Raw genomic sequence first — 9,608 nt, 5'->3', positions numbered from 1 at the left:
TCAGCTGTCTGTCAGCGCCGCGGAGGGGTCACCGCCCGCCGACGGCAGCGGCCCTCGGGACCCGGGGCGGGCGAGTGGCCGGAGCGGGGCTCGGCCGTCCTGGCGCCTGGGAAGAGCCGGCGCTCCCACGGGCACGGCCGTCGCGGGAGCTCCGGGGCACGGAGCAGGGCGGGAGCCCCAAAGCGGTGGCATTTGCATCGTTCGCCGCCGTGCCAGTGACGAAGCTAAAGCTCTGCTCTTGCCCAGGAAGAGTGCAGGCCTGGTCTGAGGATAACGGGCCTGGACGCTTCTTTTAGTGGCATATTGGCACACGCGAGGATACCAAACCGAGTGTGTCAGTATAGGGGAAAAAACATCATCAAGGGGAAGATATGGTGACGTGGACTGTCAGTACAAGGGCCAGACACATCAACGAGAATCATGTAATCTTCAAAATTGGAAGTGACCTTTAAAATCATAAAGTCCAACTATCACATGGCATTACCACTGTAACCCCCAAACCCTATGACCCAGTGCCAGTTACAGACACCTTTTCAGCATCTCCAGTAATGGTGACTCCACCACCTTCCTGGGCAACCTATTCCAATGCCTGACCACCTGAACATTGAAAATAATTATTCTAATATCTAATTTGAACCTACCCTGTCTCACCTTTATGCCATTTCCTCTAGTTCCCTCACAGCAGGCAGTCTAGGAGAGACTGACCCCCACCTAACGACAACCTTCTAGGTAGTTCTAGAAAGTGATGAGGAATAATAATTTTATTTATAATGATACAATCTCTGACACTTCCAGCTCCTTGGAGGCTTTTTATTTTGTGCAGCAAGGGCCAACAGATCACTCTCAGCCAGGTGCGTTTTTTTTTTTTCTCTCACAGTAATAAATTCTGCAGGTTTATACATAGTTCTCTGCATGGGGAAGGACTCCTACTCCATTTCTGTGAAACAAGAAGAGAAAGATTGCCTGAATGCCCTTCTGCTGTAATGATGTGATGTATCAGAGTGACAGACATGGCATTTGCTCTCCAAGGGGGATGTCCACATAATTGCACTTGGACTCTGTTTGTGTTTGTTACAGTGTCCTAGTGTTAGTTGTCTTGCTGTCTAAGATACTATTATTGGTCTGGAGAAGGCAGAATATTCAGAAAAGCTTACTGTGTAACAACATTTTCAGTATGAAGTTTGAAAATAGGCAGTAGTGGATTATGAGAGCAGTGGGGGGTTTTTATTACTTTAAAAAATGGCACTGTAGTAGGACTGCTATAGTTTTTTAACACTGGTATTTACAGGCTAAAGAGAAAACAATGCCTTGTACTTGCAAAATCCAGTTATCTTGCTATGATCTCCTAAACCAATCCTAGCAACTTCCTTATGTAAGTCTTCATTTTATGCTTATTCTTTTAATTGTGCTGAATAGCATCTTCAGGAAGTGTAATTCCAAACGATTTGATTTTCATTCTTATCATCTTAGTCAAGAATATTGCTGAAGAACACCTTGCTGTTCCTGTTTTGGATTACGGATGCTATTAAACTGCTCCAAATCACCAGCGTGTCTATCTTTGTACCACAGACGTGTTCCTCTGCCTTGTAAATTGCTCAGAAACTTTCTGAGCTTCATTATTGTTTGTCATCTCAGAAGATTTAGCTACTTGGCAGTATTCCAGTTCTACATTTTGTAATTATTATTTGAGATTAATAACCTCTAATATGACTTTGTATTAACATTTTTGATCAGACTTGTGATTCACATTTTCTGTATAATGAAAGAATTTCAGAACAGCACAAACATACTGTTGACAGTGTGTTATTTTCCCTGCTAATTTAAGACAACAGTAATTGTTAATCTGGTAAATCAAGTTTTGTTACATTTTAAATTCAATATCTCTATTAGCATTTGACCCCCAAGAGAATTTAAAATTTATTGGATAGCTCAGAAACAGATTTACAAATTTTAGTTAATATACTTGTTTAGGCAAACACTTTATTGCATTTGCTGGTCATTTTTAAAAAAACAAATCTGCTCATTTAAATAATGACCTTTACACTTGAGAAAAAGAATAAAAAATTATGGCTCTTTTAGGAATAAAAAACAAGACATGCAGTCATAGTTCTGTGACCAGTTCTGCAAGTCACAGCACACAGTTCTGCTTGGAGAACAATATACTTTTTACTCTCACCTCCTTTTCCTCAAATTGTGAGGTAAAAATAATGTATTTTCTCCTCAGTATTTGGAAATCAATACAAACAAATAGGGGTTTTTTTACTTTACTGGGAATATTTGGGCAAGTAAGGCCTCAAAACCTGAATACGCTGATGTGCCCATCAGAGAGTTTCTCAGCTTTACCACATGCAGCATGTATATTCTTTTGCATAGATTCCTCATATGGTAATATAAAATGCAGGAAGCAGAGATGATGGTTACGGAATAAGGGGGTTGCAACTTATTGTGGAACCATTTGTGTTTGCTTCACTTTAATTTGATTTTTGAAGCTAATCCTCAGAAGTGGCTGTAGAGAGGTATTACCATGTCTAATCCTCCACAGTAGTGGAGTCAGGTTAGACTTTTAGAGGTTTATTATGCAAAATAGCTCAGTAGATGTGGCCTGCTAATAAACAGTTTGCACAAAAATACTGAGAGCAGACTCTCTTGAACCCTTTGAATTTTGTTTCTTCAAGTATGGTGTTCCAGAGCCCTGTGTGGCCAAGTGATCAACAGCCTCCAAAGGCTGGATTCACCTCCAAGGCTGCTTCCTGATGGTCCAACAGAGGAATGGATGGTCCAGCCATGAATGGAGGTTGCCTTGTTTGGCTGGTATAGCACTGCCCCTCAGGGACTTCTGGGAAAAGCAGCCCAGCCTCTTAGTATAAAGGTTAACATAGGTTACTTGTACATCAGTGCTGGTTTTTCACTTCCGCTTGCCCGAGACTAGCCGGTTTTATATTTGGAGCATGCTATTCTACCTGCCTTCAAAACAGGTGGAGCAACCAAGCATCCTGGACACCAAGCAGCATTCCATACAGGATGCTTCATATATCTGAGAGGAAAGGGGAAACAAGATGCAAATGTTTTCCGAAAAGATTTGCTGTTTTAGGAGAGAAAAAAAATTACTTCAACAAAAGCAAAATATCCATCTAGTCCATCCAATAGATTACTATTAGTTCCTGTTTGGAACCCTTCAGCTCATGCTGCTGGAAAACAAAGCACTAAGGTGAACAACAACAACAACAGTTTCCCTCTGTTTGCATGTATTACCAGGCCTCAATTTTCTCTTCAGCATCCCGTCCAACTTGTTTTTCCTTTAATTATTGTAAATCAAGCTTGCAGCCAAATTCTTCTTTAATCTGTGCAAAACTCACCTTATTGAGGACCCTTTTGATTCAGAGGATATCACAAAGGATAGGATCACAGGAGAAAGCTGATAAAATAAGATTGTTCCATTGGCTTTTTTTTTTTTAACACAACAACAACAGGCTGAATTTGCCAAGCGCCATTACAAGACAGTGGAAAAAACAGGTTTGGGGATGCCATTGGGTTCCACTTGATCTGTTTTAAATTCCAAAGATCAGCAGGCCTTTCTGTGTAGCTGGGGGCTTCTCCCCTTCAATAAAGATGACTAGGTCACACTTACAGACTTTGTAGTGCATGCTCAGTTCCCTAGCTGTTGCATCTGGGACCATTATGTCTCCTGTTAGGAAGAAGTGGTAGCTTCTTTTTCTTCTTCTGTGAACCCCCTTTCACATCTGGAGTGAAGCCCAAGGTTAGTGTGTTAGGCAGCAGTTAGCTTTTTAAGAAGTAACAGATAAAAGGTAACTTTCTTGATATTCCAACTTGGCCAATTCTTCATCTCCCATTGTTTCTTCAACAGCTTCTCGGACATTTTCACTGAAACAATTCCCAAGCTAATCCACATTTCCTTTGAATTAGAAGTGCTTTTCGTCTCACTTCTAGGTCATGGAGCAAAATGCTGAGTCCCTACATCAATCCATTTTAAGTTGTTGCAGCTTTGTGTAGGGAGTTGGAAAACCTAGTGCTTAAGTCTACATATGACTCCCAGTGAAACCCTGGAATGCTTTGTGGAATAATAATAATAATATGCTAAGTTTTCGTGGCTTGCACAGTCATGTGGGATTCACAAGAGCATAGAACACTTCAGTAATTTACACCAAGATAAAGAGACTGAAGTCTCCCACAAAATCTTCTGGTCCTCAGGATTTTGTTTAGCACTTCACTGTTTGGCACTTTTTTATCTTCATAGTGACAACATCGTTTTCTTTTAGTTAAAGATTCTTCTCTTCTCTTGAAATCCTTCCAGAAAATAAGAGCTATTTTACAAGAATAAACATATGACAACATAAAATCCTATTTTCACAGACCTAAGCAACAGAATCTCTGAAAATCACTACAGGCTATTTATTAGTATGCATACAGAATATTCCTTTTTTTTATCCCCACCAAAACTACCATTTGATCTAGATGAAAAATATATCCCTGTCAAGTCACCACTAGTTTTTGTCAATAAGAATGTTCATTTTCTGTGCTGATTCAGCTCTATGGATATTGAAGCATGAAAGTCAGATGAGCATGTGCATGGTGTAAATATGATACCAGATTTGAAAACCAAAAATTTTTGTTGTCCTGCAGTTACTAACTACCTCTGTTTCCTTCTTTTGTATGAATTCTTTACATGCCAGAATAAACATAGATAATATAAACATACATGGCAAAATAGCAGGGGTGTGAAGGGCTAAGCACGTATCCACTGTTGCTAAAATAAGGTAACACAGGCTGAATTCAGCGGGCAAAACCCCTCTCTGGAGCAACTCAGGAGTTTTCTCAATTTCGGGAGGCCAGGGTACATCGGTTGGTGCATCGGTACCCTTGTCAAAAAGGTGTTTTATGGTGACCTACTTTACCCTGTCCCTTCGGAGGTGGTTGCTTTTGCTTGTTATTCCTGTTTTTTGTCCCCTCAGGCTGCCTTCAGACTGCAAGCTAAGTCTGTACGGGTTGCACTGCTACTGAAAATGACCAAGCTGTTAACAGCAGTTTTTAGCAGTAGGTAATTTGACCTATTGTGTTTACTGAAGGAGACATCAAAGGATTCTCTGGAGCGCTTTCAAGATATGTCTATTTTTATTACTTTGATGTAATTGATTACTAGCCAGATTTGGACCATCCTAATTCGGTTGCTACTCCAGTGCTTGTTCAGGATGCAAATGTACTAAACAAACCACAACCTCTGAGGAGTTTTTGGGTTTAAGAAAGGATTTGACAAGTGTACCTAATAGGCTTTAAAAGTTGCTAGTTCAGATAAAATGTTAACGCTTAAAGGTAATTACTCGAACAGGCCAGTTAAGGTGTTTCACAAGCTCCCCAGTATGGGTACAGCTGTTCAGGGGTCACAACAGGCTTCAGGTTGATTGAAGTGCAGGCTTCCATTCACCTGCCCAGCTACATGCAAAGTACAATTTTCACTGTTTGACTAGAGGTACAGGGAATTAGTTAGCCTGGGCTAATCAGGACACTGATGGTGTACTTCCTACACTATTAACTGCCATTTATCTCAGCAGGTTTCCCTGCAGAGATCAGCCACTGTTTCCAGAAGACCTGGGGCAGAGACCCTCACTAAGCTAGGAGCCCTAGTTCCATTGATGTCACAAATGGCCTGCAGCAAACTCCTTCTCCTGGCCTTGTCTCCTTCTTCTGAGCCAGCCCTGCTGGTGAATTGTTCACATATTTGTAGCTAAATAAACATTACACTTCAGCAGAGGCAGCAGGTTCACTTACTGTCACTCTTCATTTAGAGGGGTTTTTTTTCTTGAACATTCTTTCTTTCTCTTTTATTTTGCCCCATTGTGTTTTATACAGAATAATGCGATGTTTCTCTGGGGAAATTATTACAGAGTCTTGTAGAGTGTTGCGTTCTAATTGTTTGATGGCGTATTGACTTAATTTAATGATTTAAGAAAACAAAGTCCACAGAAATACTTCAGGGGTTTTTTTGTTTGGTTGGTTGTTTGGTTGGTTTGTTTTTCTTTGACCTGTCAGGAATATATGCTGTTTATTTAGACAAGAGATTTAACTAGCCAACTATCATTGGAATGAGGAGTCATTTTACTTATCTTTCTGTCCTTTTGAGCAAGTTCATCTTTAAAGATTTGCCTGATCTTTTCTTTGGTATGTTCCAGTTAACCGCAAGGTATCCAAGAGCTTACTTAGGCCTCAAATATCCAGGGAATTACAGCCAAATATATCTCTTAGAAGGATGGCGTATTATTCTTGTTTGTTGTCTTATCATAATTTGGCAAATACTGTTGATGTCTCTAAGTCGCCAATACTGAAATTAGCCAGCTATTTAATCATTATGGTTAAGGTGATGGACCAGGACAGTATTTCTGAGAAGGTGGGTTGTGACAGACATGGTAGTAATGAGATATGGCCAAGTGTTGTCAAGTTGCTGAAAATTTTGCAAATCATAAAGCAAAGACAACCTGACCTGTACTCCTGCTGACTTCTATTCTTGAAGGGCAAGCATGCTTGTCAGTTTTTCAAGACATACTACATGGATTTGTCACTTTTCCAAGCAATAAATGTGAATCTGTTTTTATAAAGACAATGCGGACTGCAAATGTTCTGGTTGGTTTTGCTTTGGAAAATGGGATATAATCTAGTTTAAAAAAAAAAAAAAGCCCAGAAAAATACTCACCTAAGGAGTTGGTAGTGGAATCCAAGATACTAATTTTCTCAGTCTTAGCAATTTAAATTCAAAATAACAGCAAAAAAGATAATTTCCTTACTGCCTACTTGGTTGCTTATCTTAAATGATTTTATGATCTCCATTTAGCTCCCATAGAAGAAAAGCACTGCTACAGTAGAAATGGAGAACTCAGGTACTTGGAGACTAAATGATACCTAATTCATCATTCAGAATATTTGACAGTATCAAATCATGTTGGACAGGCAATTTGAGGGATTATGTGCATCAGAGGTTTCTACTATACTTGTTTCTTGAATAATCAAAACATTTCTGTCCCTGAAACTGTCAAAGTAACTCACACAAAAGTAAAAAAAACCAAAACCTAAACAGAAATAATTTAATTCCTCTTGGGAAATCAGTTTAAAACATTCTCAAGTGTTTTAATAAATTAACTACAGACACTATCACAAAATCAGCTTTCAATAAAAGACTTTCTGTTCTAATAAAAAGGGGCACTAGGATTTTTTCGTAGTTTCCAAAAGCATTCTCCTAGCACGTTGTTCAACATGGATGCCTCTTAATTATCATGTACCTTTCACAGTCATTGGGATTACCTTTCCTGTAAAGTAAATTCTGTAAATTTGGGAGTGATATGTTTATATCCTACATTTTGTGTTAGTTACTTTTCCCCCCTTTGAATCAGCAGAGAAACCATCTTACTAAAAAGAAAAAATTTACAGACCTTACAGGTCTATGCACTGCGGTGGAGTACAGAATTTATATAAATTTCTGGCAGTATCCTAAAAAGTAAATGAGGAACTAACTTAAAAATCTAGGGAATAGCCAACTGTATAGATCTAGAAGTAACTGAATTATGGAATGTCTGGAAAAAAACAGAAAAGAAAAAGCATTAGTAAGGTAGGCATAAGTGAGGCTGTATTAATCTTATTTACCAACTGAAATACTATTCCATGTCATTGCCTTGGAATCAAGATAGCCACTTTTTCCTTGCTTTCATCTTCACCTGTTGGACACACACTTGTCTAAATTAAAGAGGCATGCTGTTTTGGGGTTGAGGTTTTTCTTTAACTCCTCTTTATTCTTGCGAGGTGACAGAGAACGAGTATGGGTTACTGTCAGTGCCAGACCTGGCTAACCTGGAAATGGGCAGCCAGGCTCAGAAATCTCCTCAGCGCTGTTGTTGCCCAGCCATCTGAGAAGGGATGACAACCTGCTGTTTCACTGCATTGTGACACAGGAAGAACTTAAGAGCAGAGTGCAGTCCTACAGCAGAGATCATCTACTCTGTCCTCAGCAGGAAAGCTGTTAGTTTTCTGTGCTATAATTAGCCAGTACCAGAGAATGCACATTACATCACAGGAATTAGTCTTGTGGCATTCTCACCTTTGCCTTCCAAAATGAAGGAAATATCTTTCAGTCACAGCTCTCATGCAAGAGTAAAGTACTAAGGGAAAAAAATATATCCTCAGATATCTGGTCAAGAGTAGACAGTCTTCACTCATCAATGCAGTTTAAAAAAGAAAGGTGAGTGGTCTGCTGCTGAGAATATACTGACATATATATACATATATATATATATATATGTGTGTGTGTGTGTGTGTATCTATATATATATATATATATATAGCTTCTTGTCCCCAGGATTCCCATCATGAGCACAGCTTGTAGTGTTTTGATAGTGGTTTTACTTCACATCCGTTCATTTAACAGTGTGTACTTCCCAGATTATGTCAGCTTTGTCCTCTGAAGGTCCTTTAGTGAAGGGGAGGATGTATCTGTTTTCCATCACTGCAGCTTCCTCCCAGGGGACAATCTGGGGATTTTGCAGTCTGGTTTATTGCAACAAACCAGGCAGAACCTGCTACAAATCAATAACCTATCTGGTGTCTTATGAACATTTTAGTGAATCCTAAGGATACTTGTTCTGATTTGAGTAAAACTTGTGAAATAGCAGCTCCCTAGAAGCCAATGAAGTTCCAAATCTGTGCAAGTCTGCATGTGATCAGATTATTCTGGATCCTCATGAGCAGTACGTACTGGATCAGCTACCTAGTGCAGATAGGAAAATTGGGTGATTTGTGTAATGGGTCAGAATTTAAAACTCATTGCAATATTAAATTTACTGTGTACTTTCTTGTGCATTGTTAGTGTTACTTGACTGATGTTTTTTACAACAGTTTCATGTCATACAACTTATTGCTTTCTGTGTTTTAAATAAATGCAATTTCAACTTAGGGTAACTGAGTGGATATTCACAGCTTTATCTTGTGCTATTCCTGCAACTGTTAGAGTAGCTGTAGAAACCACTCCCAGTATAACCACTTCATAAAAAGACAGCTACAGCTTGGAAAAACCCATACAATGTAAGTAGAAAGTAACTGGACTTTGGCTGGGGATATCTGGGAAATTAGCTCTGAATACACTTATTTTTTTTTCTTGACCTGGGGAGTTATTCAACTTTGTTTTATACCCAACTCATGGGTAACATTTCCCACTCCCCAGCAGTAGCAAGAGAGAATGTAATTAAAGTGTTAAACGCATGGCTGAGAGAGATCAGCACATGGCATTTTTCTCGAATAAATAAAATCAGTGTCTATTGTTCTGTTCTCTCATGCACAAAGTTGCCATGTTGGAACCTGATGCAATTCTTAGAAATCTTGCCATTTTTCTTTATATTCTTGTTTTAATTCTTTTCAAAATTAATTATATACAATCTCCAACAAATAAGTGCCATTCTAAGTTGCAGGGATTTTTAAAATTCAACAATAATACATGCTGTTACTGGGACACTGCAGTTACTTAGGCGATTATGATAGCACCTCCTTTCAAAACATAATGGTTACCTTGTAAAATTCTTGGACATTAGCTAGATTAGGAAGTCATACCATGCTCA

Source organism: Chamaea fasciata, unplaced genomic scaffold (assembly GCF_029207755.1).
Source record: "Chamaea fasciata isolate MVZ Bird 193981 ecotype frontalis unplaced genomic scaffold, bChaFas1.0.hap1 SCAF_6, whole genome shotgun sequence".
Taxonomy (NCBI): Eukaryota; Metazoa; Chordata; class Aves; order Passeriformes; family Sylviidae; genus Chamaea; species Chamaea fasciata.
The sequence above is the reverse complement of the archived record's forward strand: the minus strand, read 5'-3'. Positions refer to the sequence as shown.